Raw genomic sequence first — 6000 nt, 5'->3', positions numbered from 1 at the left:
CGCTTGAACCTGGGAGGCAGAGGTTGCAGTAAGTGGAGATCGCGCCACTGCACTCCAGCCTGGTGACAGAGCCAGACTCCGTCTCAAAAAAAAAAAAAAAAAAAAAAAAAAAAAAAAAAAAAGAAGTCACATATGAATAAAGAAATAAATTGTTATGTGTAGACATTCATTTAAACAATATATGCATTTGTTTATACACATTTAAACACACACTTAAATTTACTTTCCCAAAATTATTTTATGTCACAAAAAAATGGCCCATATAAAACTTAGAAAACAGACAAAACCATGAGAGGGAGAAGTAGGATAGTCATGTGAGTTTAGTCTATGATTGGTCATCAAACGTGAAAACAAGAAGAGAACAGGGTCGTCCCTTTTTAATGCCATTTTGCCCAAGTAACCAACCATCGTTTTTATTTTCATAACCCTACATTATAAAAATTAAGTAAACTCCATGAAAGCCATGATTTTTCCTGATATATTTTAAATTTCAAACACAACTAGCATTTAAAATTTCTTGATATTTATTCTCAAATGAGGTAATAAACATTTTTAAAGTACTTCCAAAATGGTAAAATACTACATTGAACTTAGTTCTAAGCCTCCTTTCCTTACTTAGCAGTGAGGCCCTATGGATCACACAGGAGAAAGGAATTCTATTCTATCCCTTCTTCTAAGAGCAGGCAATTTTCCTCTCCTGGCATCCGACATGCACAAGAGCACATAGAACTCTCTCAATAAATATTCTGCCAAAGAATACTGAAAAATGGCTTATGCCAGAACATGATGTCCAATGGAAATACACTGCCAATATATAATATGTATTTTAAAAAGTGTCATTCTCTCAATCTGAAGGCCCTGTGAACCTACCAATTTTCTAGTAGCAGTAATGACTTATAGGAAGTCACTGCAAAACACTTTATGCTCTTCCGCATCAGTCTTGATCAGTTAGTACTTGCACTGTCAGAGGTGTCCAAACTGGAATGCAAAGTCCTGGGGCATGTGCTAGGACTCTATCATAGGAATCCACACTTCTATGGACTATGGAAGAAATTAAACTCTTATTTATTTTTTATCTCATGCTTTTAAATTTTGTTTTTGTAAATATATGATTTATAATAATAAATAATATATCTATGCAATGGTGCATTTTTTTTTCTTTTTTGATAGAGATAGTGTCTCTCTATCTTGATCAGGCTGGTCTCAAACTGTTGGTCTTGAACCCCTGGCCTCAAGCAATCCTCTTGCCTTGGCCTTCCAAAGTGCTGGGATTACAGATGTGAGCCACGACGCCTGGCCCAGTGGTGAATTTTTAATGTGTACGTGAATATACATATTGAGACTACATGCTCAAACATTTGACTGATAGGAGTGTGTGATCTAAAAGTTTGAAGACTGTAACTCTAAATAATTCTGCTAAGGTAAGTGTAATTCAACAAAAATGTCTTGTGCCCATAAAAATATGAGGAATGTTTTCCTGTGGTTGGAGGCTGGGGATAAGAGTGGGGAGTAGGCTAGTCTTTTCTATTTTTCACAAAATAGTTCTACTAGCAAATAATGCGCAACGCTTCTCTCTGCCATCAAATATAGCAACTCTGTTGACTTTTTTTCCTTTTCAAAAAGGAGCACAATGAAATACTAAGAAAGTTTTTTTGGTTTTCCCTCCAATTCCCTCTTGTCTCTGAAGTTCATGATTTGGAGAGAAGGGTTGTCAAATTACTCAAAACCTGGGCTGGGTATTAAAAGTCCTAAGTTTAAGTTTCTTCTTCACTGTCATTCTGTGCAATATGGAGCAGGCTATATAACTTGTCCCTGACTCATTTCTCCTATGGGTAAACTAGAGATAATAATACTTAGCACTGACCTCAGAGCAGTGTAGTGTGGATAAAGAACATTTTGTTCTTTGTGTCAACTAAATGAAACTGCCATTAATATAACTTTTTTTTTTTTTTAGACAGAGTCTCGCCCTGTCCCCCAGGCAGGAGTGCAATGGTGCGGTCTCGACTCACTGCAACCTCCACCTCCTGGGTTCTAGCGATTCTCCTGCCTTAGCCTCCTGAGTAGCTGGGATTACAGGTGCCCACCACTACATTCGGCTAATTTTTGTATTTTTGTTAGAGACTGGGTTTCACCGTTTTGGTTAGGCTGGTCTTGAACTCCTGACCTCAGGTCATCCACCCGCCTCCACCTCCCAATGTGCTGGGATTACAGGTGTGAGCCACCACGTCCACCCCTAATATAAACTTTGATATTATCTGTTTAAAATGCTGTGATTGGCTGGGCGCCATGGCTCATACCTATAATCCCAACACTTTGGGAGGCCGAGGCAGGTGGATCACCTGAGGTCAGGAGTTTGAGACCAGTCTGACCAACATGGTGAAACTCCATCTCTACAAAAATACAAAAATTAGCCGGGCATGATGGCAGATGCCTGTAATCCCAGCTTACTCCGGAGGCTGAGGCGGGAGAATCTCTTGAACCCGGGAGGTGGAGGTTGCAGTGAGCTGAGATCACGCCATTGCACTCCAGCCTGGGCTACAGGGTGAGACTTCATTTCAAAAATAAAATAATATAAAATGTTGTGATTTTTATATACTTTTCCTTTTAAAAATGATTTTTCTTAAAAAATAAACATCACATTTCTAAATACCACTTTGTTTTCTGAACTTTTTAAACTTTTCTGATTTTGTTTCTCTTTCTCCCTCTTACACAGGAGTGCTCGCATGCCCACACACACTCTTTTAACAACTTTATGGATGTGAGAGAAAAACCTTAAGACAGCATCAAGGAAATAAAAGGGGAATTGAAATAAGTTCTCTTAGTTAGGTTTTCTTTAAGTTTTAAAGCTACATACCTAGGCCATAAAATCCTATTTGTTTATGTAATCTCCAAAATGTTTGTATTTAAGAATAATTCACCGACTCTTAAAACGGAAGGAACCCTAAGAAAACACCTAGGCCTAAGATAATGCCTGACACATAGTAGATGCTGAATAAACATTTAATTGAGGGAATCTGGAAAAGTTTCTTATTTTAATCTTAAAAATCAAAACCAAGTCTGAGCACTAGAGAGTTTAAGTAACTTGCTCAAGATTGCTCAGCTGGTTAAAGAAGTTTAATCTACAATTTATTCCTGCTAATTTCCAGCTTTGACTTCTTTCCACCAACCTGTTGACTTATTTATATTGAACTGTCTGATATAATCTGCCCAAGCTGCATCGTTGAAAAACAATCAGAAAGACCAGTCCTGAGGTTCATCATCTCCAAAAGTCATGCAACGTATGGTGTTCACATGAGATGTGAAATACGTAAAGAATCATATATTTTTATGTATAATATGCAAAATATAAATCTTGTATATACTGAATCAAAGGTCTGTTTTGAAGGCTAAGAGTCAACAGCCAATCTTCCAAGACTTATTTTACCTAATAGCACAGTTTGCACGTCCACACAGGTGATGGCAGTCTACTGACCAGCTAAAAGTTGTTTGGCTATTTCAGCAAAATGTTTATCTTTGTTTGTGTGTTGTTATATTGATTTTTTTGAATTTACCTACGAATGAGGCATTAACAATCTCAATGCATTAGAGTCCTAATAAACTTACCTTGCACTATTTTGGCCTATGTGATAGCTAACCCATTGACAGGAGAAATCCAAGGTGATAAAAGCCTTTCTTGGTCACTTGTTAGCGGGGTCAGGCTGTAAAATCGTAACACAATGCAGGCCTCTTCCATGGGGCACCAAAAGGCAGCGATGAAAAACCCCCCTCACTTCCATATCCAGTGGAGTTGTAGTTTATTACCATAACCCTCCCAAGTCAAAAGGACAGCAGTTTCAAGCCCTGCAACTTGGTGCAGACAGGGGATTTCCCCTTTACCCCACTCTGCTGGGCCTCTCTACCTGTCCTCTCCTACTGTCTACAGGTCCCGAACATTAGAAAATAGAAAATGTGATGATCTTTGTGTGTCTCTGTAAAATGTGTGTATGTGTGCGTGTGTTTGGGTGTAACGGGCCTTTTGTTTGGCTGAGCGGCCTGTCCGTCACGGCGCGGGCCAATGGCAGGCTGCCTTATATAAAATGAGTGTTTTCAGTCTCTCCGGGTTGCATGTACTGTATGTGGAGCAGTGTACAGTGAAGCGGAGGCAGAGCGGCTCCGCGAGCTCCTCTCCACTTTCCCATAGAGAAACCCTGACTGGCCGCTGAGGGCTAGCTACACACACGCCCTCACGCCCGGCGAGCCCGCGAGGTAGGCGCCCCCCATCCCCAGCCCTCCCCGGGCGCACTCCCCTCACTTTCTGTTTTCCTACTCACTTGCGAGCCGCCGGGCTGCAGCCCCAAGGACTCCGCGGCAGGAGCAGCGGCGGCGGCGGCGGCGGCAGCCGGTAGGGTGGACTTGAGGAAGACGGAGGGAACCCCGCGCGTCCGGAGCCGCCGCCAGCCGGCCCGCTCCCTGGGCACTTTCCCCCTCCGCCAAAACTTTGGGTCGGGAGAGGTCGGGGGCGAGGGTCGCGGCGGCCGAGCTGGCTGGGGCCGGGGGGCGGGGGGCGCGGAGGCAGTGCCCTGCGAGCGGGAGGCTGGGGGCCGGGCTGGGGAGTACTAGGCCAGCCGGTGCCAGGCTGCGTTTGCAACCAGCACCTCTCGGCACACAGGCAGCGCCGCCCGAGAGGGGCACGGGCGCCGGGGCGCGGGCTGGAGCGGCCCCAGGAAAACAACAACAGAGCCCTCACGCCGGCGGGCGGCTCGTGGCCGCCCGGGGAGCCCCAAACTTCATCTCGGCGAAAGTACGTGGAGCCCTGCCTGGTCTCGGCTGCCGGGGAGGTGGGGCCTGGGGAGCAGGGGCAGTGGAGGAAGGTACGGGGAGCCAGCCTTCGGTGGATTTATTGAACGTTTCGTGTGCGTTGGTGACCGGGAACAGCAGCCCAGTTGCTCGTTCATCTGGAGAGTTGGGATTTGGGTGTTCCGGCCCCGCAGATCAGTGCCCTCTCACCCCCCACCCCTACCCAAATGCGCGGCGAGTAGAGAAAGTGCTGTTTTAGTGCCAGAGTAGCCTGGAGGAAGAATAGGGGGAGAGGGGGAAGAGGGCGAGGGAGAAGGGGAGAGAGAAGAGGGAGGGAAGGGGGGGGAGAGAGGGAGACAGAGAGAGAGGGAGAGAGAGAGAGAACGGGAGGGAAGAGAGGAGGGGGAAGAGGAGGAGGGAGGCTGTGTCAGGATTTTGCTTGAATGTGGGATTATGTTGTGTCAATAAGTTTAAGGTGGAGAGAGCGAGGCTGAGGGTGGTGGTGGAGGGAGGGGAGGAGGAAGGCCTTGGCCGTTTAAAGTCTTATTTCTGAAGGTAAGTTACGGCTTTGCCTGGTCGCGATGACAGAAAACTTGCAGATCCTTTATCCGGGGATGGGGTCGATGCCTCTAGAAAGAGCTCCCCAGCCCTCTTAAGCCACACTCATGTTACACTGTTATTTGCTGCGATCCGGGTCGCTAGTAAATTACAGAAATCAGACTCGAGGTTTCTTTTCCTCCTCCACCTCGTCTCGCTCACTCACCCTCAGAAATTTATTATCATATTTTATTTATTTTTTTAGTATTGTATGAAACTTAACGTAACTGAGACCGAACCTGAGTCCTGTAATTTACAAGGACCCTGAATCCCAGAATCTGGAACACGTTTATGTGTGAAATAGCCGCGATCATTTCTGCTAAATGAGTAAGGTAAAACGAAACGATGCAAAAAGCTAAGACACAACATGTACGACAGAGGGGGGGGGGAGAGGGAGAGACAGAGAGAAGCTATTTTTTGCTTTCCTTTCTGTAGGAAGGAAAATAAAGCGTGCATTCCCTTTCCTTCCCGGTGTGTAGGGTCTAGTCAATATTTTAACTGTCTGTGGACAAATTAGTCCAGGTGGATCTTGTTGAAAAGTTTCGCGAGGTGGGGTGGAGGTGGGGGGGGGCGAAGGGGAAGGTGGGTGGAGGTTGTGGGGGATGGGGACGGAGCGAGCTCTGCCTC

General features: G+C 45.2%; 1 protein-coding gene across 11 annotated transcripts in view; it reads left to right on the top strand.

Annotated features, from left to right (window-relative positions):
• Nucleotides 1–4078: 4078 nt before the first annotated feature.
• The window catches only part of BBX (BBX high mobility group box domain containing), a 273907-nt gene continuing 271985 nt past the window's right edge, over nucleotides 4079–6000 (top strand). For 4 of the 11 annotated variants that reach the window (XM_050781996.1, XM_050781993.1, XM_050781992.1 and 1 more), the window contains exon 1: nucleotides 4079–4245. The gene's annotated coding sequence lies outside the window, so the exon portion shown is untranslated. Of the gene's footprint in view, nucleotides 4246–4760; nucleotides 4781–5244; nucleotides 5332–5578; nucleotides 5706–6000 lie in introns of those variants that run through there. The other 7 variants (XM_050781987.1, XM_050781984.1, XM_050781995.1 and 4 more) reach the window with 4 other exon arrangements.

Source organism: Macaca thibetana, chromosome 2, assembly GCF_024542745.1.
Source record: "Macaca thibetana thibetana isolate TM-01 chromosome 2, ASM2454274v1, whole genome shotgun sequence".
Classification (NCBI taxonomy): Eukaryota; Metazoa; Chordata; class Mammalia; order Primates; family Cercopithecidae; genus Macaca; species Macaca thibetana.
This window is presented reverse-complemented; position numbering and strand designations above follow the sequence as displayed.